This window comes from Gopherus flavomarginatus, chromosome 7, assembly GCF_025201925.1.
Source record: "Gopherus flavomarginatus isolate rGopFla2 chromosome 7, rGopFla2.mat.asm, whole genome shotgun sequence".
Taxonomy (NCBI): domain Eukaryota; kingdom Metazoa; phylum Chordata; order Testudines; family Testudinidae; genus Gopherus; species Gopherus flavomarginatus.
In genome coordinates, this window is record NC_066623.1 from 34,064,058 (window position 1) to 34,074,025 (window position 9,968).

Sequence of the window (9,968 nt, forward strand, 5' to 3'; positions counted from 1 at the left end):
TTATAAGGCATTTCAGGCAACTGAGGCAAAATCTCTTGCCACACTATGGATCACATAAATACCACTGAAGCCCTCAAAATCAGCCTTAACTTAGCAGAGTTGGCCTTACCATGAGGCAAACTGAGGCAACCGCCTCAGGTGCCAGGCAGAGGGGCGCCACTAGGACCCAGTGTAGAAAATTGTGTCTGCTGCTGGTGCATATGTATTCTCTCTGCTCTAGATGCACAGACTTGGTGGAGTGCTGTGCTGGAGGAAGGAGGGCATAAGAGACATAACAGGCAGGCAGGAAAAATAGTGAGAGGGAATAAGAGAAAGCGGCAGGAGCTGCAGAGAGAAAGAGGAGGAGCAGCATCTTATTTACCTTTCTAGCATCCCAAGGAGCGTGGACTGATTAACACCAGCTTCTCAGGGAGCTTCCTGTTTCCTGCTGCTTCCCTGAATCCACCTGAGGCAAACAGGCAGTCAACTGCAGTAGCAGGAGCCAGTTAGGCCTTTAAGATGCTGATATCTTCCCTCACTCAGGCTCTTTTACCAGCCTGCTTATTTGTCCCCTTCAATTGAATGTTGAGAGCCACTATAGCTGGCAAAGAACAGCAGTCATGGGTGAAAGAAGAAAATGACCCTCTGGGGCAGCATTCAGAAAAAGCAAGCAAGCAAAGAAAACTTTTGTATCTAAGCAGGAAGGAGCTCTCCAGAGATACACAGACACAAATGTTCATGGTGATCCTTCTGGATGTGAGGATGTGAGTGGTGAGGAGATGCCTGATCTTCCAGTTAGTCAGAGTGCAGGTAATCTGGCAGCTACTGCAGCATCCATATCTCCATCTCAAATGGATGTAACCATGCACATTCCTGAAGAAAAGTGTAGATCAGAGAAGAGTATGGTGGAGACGCAAGAAACAGCTGCTGGTGAGTTTAGTTCCTTAAGTCTAGAAGATCCAAGACTGTGGACCACTTGAGCAGTAGTCTGAGGGACTTCCTTGTACTGCACGGGCCACAGCAAGTGAAAAACTTCATGTTCCCCAAAGACAATGAAAATAGAAGTTTCCATCCAACACATTACTGGCATGAAATCCCCAATGGTGACAAAGAGGAGAGGCCATGGCTTATGTACTCAAAACCCCAGAATGCTGTATACTGTTTTTGTTGCAAATTCTTCCAGTCTAATGTTCCAGCCACATTGGGTTCTACAGGAACAAAAGACTGGAAGAATCTGGCTAGAAATCTGGCATGCCATGAGAAGGCAGCAAATCACCAGAGAGCATTCCATAGGTGGTGAAAGGCTACCATAGATGACCAGCATCAAGAAAAGGTTGCATCAGTGTCACTTTACTGGCAAAATGTTCTGAAAAGGCTCATTGCCATTGTGAGAATGCCTGCTACCCAAAACCTAGCACTGCATAGCACTTCAGATCAGCTGTATGTGCCAAACAATGGAAACTTCCTTAAAATTGTGGAGCTGATGGCTGAGTTTGATGCTGTACTCCAGGACCATCTAAGAAGAGTCACCACCCAAGAAAGGTACACACACCACTACCTTGGAAAAACAATTCAAAATGAGATCATGCAGTTACTGGCAACAAAAGTCAAACAGAAGATTGTGGCAGATCTGAAGTCAGCAAGCTATTACTCTGTTATTCTGGACTGCACACCTGACATCAGCCATACGGAACAAATAAATTTAATGGTGCGTTTTGTAACAACAACAGAATCTAGTGAAATTGTCCCAGCAATGGTGACTGTCAGAGAGCATTTTCTAGAATGTATTGACATTGATGATACTACAGGAGTTAGTATGACAAATGTGCTTCTTAAAAAGCTGGAAGATATGGGAATTGTGATAGCTGACCTGAGAGGTCAGGGCTACGATAATGGTGCCAACATGAGAGGAAAGAACAGAGGAGTGCAGACACGGATCCAAGAGTTAAATCCCTCGAGCTTTTCTTGTCCCATGCAGTTCTCATTCATTGAACTTGGTGGTCAGTGATGCAGCATCAGCTTCTAGTGAGGCTGCTGAATTTTTTAATGTAATTCAAAGCATCAACATATTTTTCTCTGCATCAAGTCATCGATGGCAAATTTTGAAGCAACATCTGGGAACATCCTCTCTGACACTGAAACCACTGAGTGCCACATGATGGAAAAGTCGAGTGGAGGCAATAAAGCCTATCAAACACCAAACTGGGAAGATAGATGTTGCCCATAGTTGCCATTATGGAGGATAATGCTATGACAGGAACTGTTCACGGGAGAACAGTGGCAGAGGGAAATGGAATCACCAGAAACATACATAATTTCAAATTTCTGAGTGGCTTATTGTTGTGGCGTGACATACTATTTGAAATAAATGTTGTAGGCAAGAGACTCCAAGGTGTTGACTTTGATATATCGGGAGCAATAGAACAACTGGATAAAGCAAAGTCATACCTAGTGTCTTACCGGTCAGATGAGGGATTTCAAAACATACTGAAGAGTGCACAGAAGTTGGCAGAGGAACTTCACACTGAAGCTATTTTTCCACCCATTCAAGAATACAAGAGTCACCAAAGAAGACAACGATGTTTTGATTTTGAGGCACGGGATGATCCCAAACAACAATTCAAAGTTGAATTCTTTAACCAAGTGCTAGATTGTGCAATACAGTAAGTTGAAGAACATTTCATGCAGCTCAAGGAACACAGCAGTATATTTGAGATGATGTATGATATTCCTAAACTCCTCACTATACCTAAAGAAGACCTACACCAGCAATGCAGGGCACTAGAGACAGTGTTGGCACATGATGACGTGCAATATTGATGCAAGTCATTTAGGTGATGAACTGAAAGCGCTTTCAAGACACATTTCAGCAGGATCAACTCCAAATTCTGTTCTGGAATATATGTGCACAAATAAGATGATCACCCTCTTTCCAAATGCTTTTGTTGCTCTGCGCATACGTCTAACACTTCCTGTAACAGTTGCCAGGGGAGAATGCAGCTTCTCCAAGTTGAAGTCAATAAAAACATATCTACGCTCCACAATGACACAGGAGAGGCTGGTCAGCTTTGCAATCATCTCAATAGAGCCTGAGCTGGCCCAGACTGTGGCCCTTCAGCAGGAAGCAATTCAAATCTTTGCAACCAAGAAGGCACGGAAAGCACCACTTTAATTATTCAAACAGATAAAAATGCCAGTGTTTACTATGCAGACAAGAAAAGTTACATTTGCTGTTCAGGCATTTGAAAGTTACGTGTTACTTAAATTTTTTGAACAAGGCATTTTAAGTGGTTAGTTCTCCTTTATTGGGGTAGGCAGCAGAGCAGTACCATGAGAGGAGTAGAACAGGAAGAAGACAGACTTGAGATCTTTCAAAGTTTTGGCCCAAGCGAGGGGATATGGGGCGTCATTTGAGCTCCCCACCTCAGGTGCCAAAATGTTGTGGGCTGGCCCTGTAACTTAGACTTGGATGTTTTGCTGGTCTCTGCCTTGGGATGAATTTACTCCACAGGGCTGCAGTGAAAATGATTGAGATAGCTGTCATTTTTATGTAGAGTTTTGAATCTGGACCTAGAAATCTATTGGCATGAGGTTTAATAAAAGTTTATTTTTACAAAATGTAACTGGAGGGCCACGTTTAAGTTGCCAACATTCTTTTAACCTTTTCATTGTCATCCTTATTGCTTCCTTAGTAATAATGCTTTCCATTTCAATTCACCCTGTAATACAGAAGGCAAAACAAAAACAAAAAAAACCCCTAGAACTTATCTCATTTAAATAAAACAGTTCTTGCCACCACAACCAAAAAATATATATGTAAAAGGTGATTTCCCATAAACTAAATAACAACATACAGTGATAAAGCCCACGTTTTACATATAGTAACATACAGGCTAGTATGTATCTGTAGCACTGCCTTCTACTAGATGAAGTTAGAAATCCTCGCTTCTGTCAAACTTTATACTGCTAAAAGCTAATAGATTGCTCCTTAGTTCAAATGGTAGAAACCTGTGCTTTTGGAGAAGGAAATTCTGAATTAGACCCCTGCTCTTGCCATGAAATTCCAAGTCACCATGGTTGTCAAAGTCCTAGATTACATTAATTTATTACACTTATGTCAGAATTGAGAACTGAACTCCTACGCAATGACTGGTTTTGAAGACAAACTGTCTGATTAGGGCAGTATGTAATGCATTGATTGTTGTGTGTGAATACAAGTGCCCTCTATTGGATGAAATGAGGCATGCTTAAATGTGTGTCTTAGACCTTATATTGCTAACATCTAATAGAGATTCTCCTTTAGCTCAAGTGGTAGCGCCTGTACTTTTGGAACAGGTGTATCTAAATTCTATTCCCATTGCTGTTCTTAAGTTCTGAGTATCCCTGGTATGCAGCATAGGGACAACTATAAAGATCTAGGTGGCCACAGCTTTGTTACAATATTATTATTGATTGAGAACTGAGAGTGTGCTCCTTGCCCTAAGAAACTTTCAATCTAGGTTAGATGCAAACAGACAGAATGGAACAAACAACAGCTCAAAAAAGAGGAGGTGCAGTTCTGTGGCACAAACCACACTTACAAGGCACCATTAAATTGCATGACCACGGGATGGTGTCCCAGACAGCTCCATTGAAATAACTGCAATCTGCATTCTTAGCAGTGAGCTGCTTTTTAAAACATTGGCCAAACTCTTTAGTGTCTGCATTCCATTTCCAGGCTGCCAACCTGCTAGCAAAGAGCCAGGATCATCCTCTACCGAGGCTCCATGATGGTGATGCAGAGTGACAGATTCAGCTCAAGCATCTGCAGACTTTGCCTGAGAAAAGGTGGTTGGAGCGACAGTATGTTAATAAGTCTGGAGACAAAGCAGTGATGATTAAATCTCAGGTGCTTTGGTTTACCAAGGTCACACAGGCTGAAATCTGATGATGCAGCAAGGACACAGTGCAGCTGTAACCATTGGAAATCAGTGGCAAAAAATGTCACAAACAGCATTCTGCCATAACAGTGTAGCATTAATGACACTGTAACCATGGTGACAACTGAATTAGAATGAAAGTTACTAAGTACTTTCCTAACAATTATCTTTGGGGCTGAAATGTTTTATATTTTTATTCTGAAAGTCGTTTTTGGTGCTGTGGTGTGCATGAAAAAAGACTAAACAAAAACTGTTCCATGTTCTTTGAGTTATTGGTGTGAGGGGAAAGAGCGTTGGTTTTTTTAGTCAACTGTTCTTTTCAGATGCTTTTATCCCCTCCTAGTTTTGTTTGACTAACACCCCAAACAGATTTGATCTAACTCTTGGCCAGTGCAGTGCAGAATCCTCAGTGAGGAATGTGTGCTTTACTATATTAATGTTTTTTAAAAATGGTTAATAGAGTATGAACAAGTGAAAATAGCATGTGCAGACTCTTTTCCTTAGTGATGTAAGTGCCTGCTTCAAGTCCAGAAGAGATGCCAAGAGGGATTTATTTTATTTGTATAGATGCATAAAAATGCTACTAAAGGTGCCTAGCCATGCACTCTAGGCACAACAAAAATATATCCTAAATGCAGCAAACAATCCACCTTCTTTCAAACAATTCCCACCCTTACGATTATAATCTCACACACACATTCACACACCCACTCCTATTTTCAAGTGCCTGGGAAAAGAGATGAGCCTAGCAATGTATCCTGAAGATCATCAGATTTTGAGCTATTTCAAACCAAGTTGGAAGCGAATTCCAAAGCCGTGGAGCATTCACAAACAGCACCTGACCAGCAGCCCCTCACATTTATACCAACAAAGCTCTAGCTCAAACACCTCTGGTGATGTCAGCTGTGGCAGTATAAGCAGCACACAGACTGCTATCCAGACATACTCAGTTTACAAGTCAAACTATGTGGGAGTTTTATTCTAGCTGCCAGACCTGGAAATTCAGCTTGGAATCTGACAGCTAAACCAGATTATTTTCTGCTTGCACATCAAACCAGTAACTAAGGATTTACAGGTCAAATTATACCCGCAATGACGTGTGTAATGCCATTGACTTCAACAAGTTTGCAAAGGTGTAACTGACTGAGATTCTGCTTACGAAGCACAAGATGTAATGAAATTCATCTCTCTCCATGCTGTGTTCACTCTTACTTCTGTTAGCCATGTAGAGTCAGTAGATACTTATTTTTGCCACTAAAATCAGCAGATCTAATCCTTTATACATGCCATGGGCAGATCTACTGAGTAAGGAGATGCCATTTTACAGTTATTTTTCAGAGTATAACTGCACATTCAGAGATAATCTTCTGGATATGAACCAGTGCTATATCATCTTAATAATTAAATAGACAGAAACAACTATATGAGATTTGAATTGCTCCTTTTGTCTTCATGGGGTGTATAACTCTGAAGTCTAATAATGACAATTGGAGTGTCAACATTGTTAGGTCATTTTCATGCTGATCATTGCTGCAGAAATATCCAGCCACTTTGGGATTTTGGATACGAAGTGCTGGCTGGAGATTGGGCAGAAAACCATTACTCTTTTATCACCAACTGATCTCAATCACCTTCTTTCTAAGCATCTTCTTGATTATTCACTGGAGCCGGTCTAAACTCAGAAAATTTCCTTTCATCCCAAATTAGAACAAAAAAGTCAAAATTGACATTTTGAAAGAATTGAGTTTCAGAAACATCAAAACAGCTTTATCAAAACATTATATTTTGAGAAAGTCAAATGCTGTGTTGTGACTATATCACAGAAAAGTTAAAACATTATTGTCAAAACACAGCGCTTTGACGTCAAAACAAAATGTTTAGGTAACTTTGTCATAAATTTGGACAAAATCAGTATGTTCCCACAAAACACTGATTTTGTCAAATCAGCATATTTTGCATGGGAAATTTTTCAACTAGCTCAGTTATCCACTATCGTTATTTGTGCCTTCTCCCTGCATAGGTATAAAAGCCCTGTATTTCTCTCACACACAAAGACATGCAGAGAGGACAAACAAAAACAGAAACAGGGCAAGCAGTGTGCGGGGGGGGGGGGGGGGGGGGGGGGGGGGGAGGGGGACCAGCAAAGCTAATGAAAGCAAGGGATCCCCAGCTAACTACACAGAAGGACTCACTGTGTTCACCTCCAGCCTCTCTCCCCGCAATGGCTAATCTGGCCTAGTAATCATGCCGGCATTGACTGAAATCGCATACCGTTTAAGTAAGGAAATGCATTTTCAAAGCCCTGTCAGCTTCGCATACCTTTTATTAGACTTGTCCTGGGCATAGCATACTGGCTAAGAGTCTCTTCCCTCAACACAGGCCTTGCCCCCATCACTCTCCATCCCCAGGCCAGTCAAAGGACTGTGCAGATTGTATTAAATGGGTGACAGACAGTTGTGCGAAATGGTGAGCACCCTGCTTAGCCATTTTTCGCCAGCGCATAGCCCATCAGATATTTCTATGCTTTTACCAAAGTGGCAAAGTGACCAAAATAATGGTGAAACTCCATGCAGATACTTTGGAAGGAATGGAACTCATGGCTAGAGAATGGGGACTTGTCATTCCTAAGTGACACAGCTACTTTATCTGCAAATTCACCTCTGTTTTGTTGTATCAATCCTCATTAGTGTATGTGAACAGTGATACTAAGTGGTTCATCTATGCAGTTTTAAGTGGCTTTCATGGTGCAGGAAATTTAGGATTCTAGAAGGATCTAAAACTCTTTTGCAGACAGGGGCGGCTCCAGGCCCCAGCACACCAAGCGCGTGCTTGGGGCGGCAAGCCGCGGGGGGTGCTCTGCCGGTCGCCGCGAGGGCAGCAGGCAGGCTGCCTTCGGAGGCTTGTCTGCGGAGGGTCCGCTGGTCCCGCGGCTTTGGCAGCAGCCTGCGGCTTCGGTGGACCTCCCGCAGGCTGCCGCCAAATTCGCGAGACCGGGGACCTTCTGCAGGCAAGGCGTCAAAGGCAGCCTGTCTGCCGTGCTTGGGGCGGCAAAATGCCTAGAGCCGCCTCTGTTTGCAGACAATAGAAATGCAGTTAAGCTTAATCTGGGAGCATCTCATGGAAATTCAGTGGACACTGGCTGATACGCAACTTATTTTGGCTTCTTTGAAAATCCTAGCCTAATTATTTCACCCTCTAAACTATAGACCCTATGATTTGTTTTTAGGCTTGGAAGGATTAGATCTTTATCGGTAAATGGCGATAAACTTTGATGACTCCGTACACACGCAAACCAATGAAAAATATTTCCATCAATAAAAATCAAAATTTACAGATAGGCAAAGAAAGAAAAATGCTGCTTGAGAACTGAGAGTTTGATTTAAGCATATTTACTTTGTATATTTTCACGTGATATTGAGAATTTGTATTTTCACAGGTATAAACTGTATCTTTTTGAATCTCAATGTCAACTGCCATTAAATAATTCTTATTCTACCCTCAGAATTTCCCCCATTGCAAAAATTTAAATTGATAAAAATAAAAAAAAACTTTAAAATATAGATATTATCCATCAAAATTATACAAAAACAAACATTGAATTCTGACCATGCTATTTGTATTGCATGCATTGCTGATTGGATAAGGATCAGAGGTCACCAAATGGGCAGTAACAGGTTACCACACTGGAATAGCAAATGAGCCTGTTTAGAAAAAAAATTGTTTAAACATATAGCTGGTGAAAGGATGATATCATAAATGTTATTGGAACAGCAGAGACAAGTGCACTCTGAGAATCAAAATGTTTATTTCTACCTTAGGGGAAAATATGTTTTATCTGATGTGATGATGCTGATGGATTTTTAAAGCACTGAAAAAATGAACAGATTTTTAATAACTCTTCTTACTAGTGCCTAATAATAGACACAGTAACTCCAGCCAGACACCAAGGGATAAACAACCATTCCTCATACAGATCTCATATGACATAAGATAACTAGATTAGGAGACAGATTACTGTGAGTGAGGAGGAATCAAAAGAACATTGGACTTAACTAGGATAAATCTGCAAAGCCCAAGCCTGGCAGAAAATGAATCATGACCAGTTGTCTGACATTTTCCTTATCTTTACAAGGCAGAACTGAAATTATATAAAATACAGAATAGTGCACACAATAGCCAAGGCAACAGTGCTTGCTAGTTCCAACTGTGTCACATTATCTGATATCTAATGGAGCTCCTGCAGATTAACTGATCCCTCTCTGACAAGGAATCTCCACACAGAAGAATTTACAGCACAGAGCTAGGACTTCTGGAGTGGAGAAGAGACTGTTGGTGAAAGGTGCAAAACAGCAAAACAAAAGCTCTTTTGTGATAAAGTGCTTGCTGCTTCATCTTGAATAAGGGTCACAGAAGGCCTGGATAAGTGGAACCAGTGCCCTTGTGCTCTGTGAGATAGCTCCAGCCATCAAGAGATCATACATGAGTAGAATGTCCCCCTTGCAGGCCACAGCAAAAGCATTGGGGGGATTTGAAAAGTAGGGGAGAGGCAAGGGTATAGCCAATGAGTTTATGACTACGTGGGGTCCACTACACATTATGTATAGAGACCTACCAAATTTACAGCTGAGAAAAACATGTCACAGATCTTGAAATCTGGCCTTTGTAGGGAAGGGGAGCTTGTACCGTGCACTAGGCTCCAGCTGCTAGTCCGATCAGGCTGAGGAGAGATGAGACTTCCTCTTCCCCTGCAGGAGCCACTGCTGTAGCCGGGTCAGACCTACCTCTGAAGGCAGTGCACCCATGGAGCTTCCTGCAGCTGGGGGAGGTTCCCGGAGGTAAGTCTGACTCAGCCCAGGAGTGGCCATGCAGGGGAAGAGGAAGTCTCGTCCTTTCCCAGCCCCACTGGGACTAGTAGCTGTTGCCTGGCACATGGTAGAAGCCCATAGCTGGGATGCCACCAGCCCTGCCCATCCCCAGGTCTGGGCCCAGTGTTAAAGGGGCCTTTGGTTGGTTGTAGGGGGAGGAAACCATGGCACTCCCAACCATTGGGCCCTAGGTGGTCGCTCACCC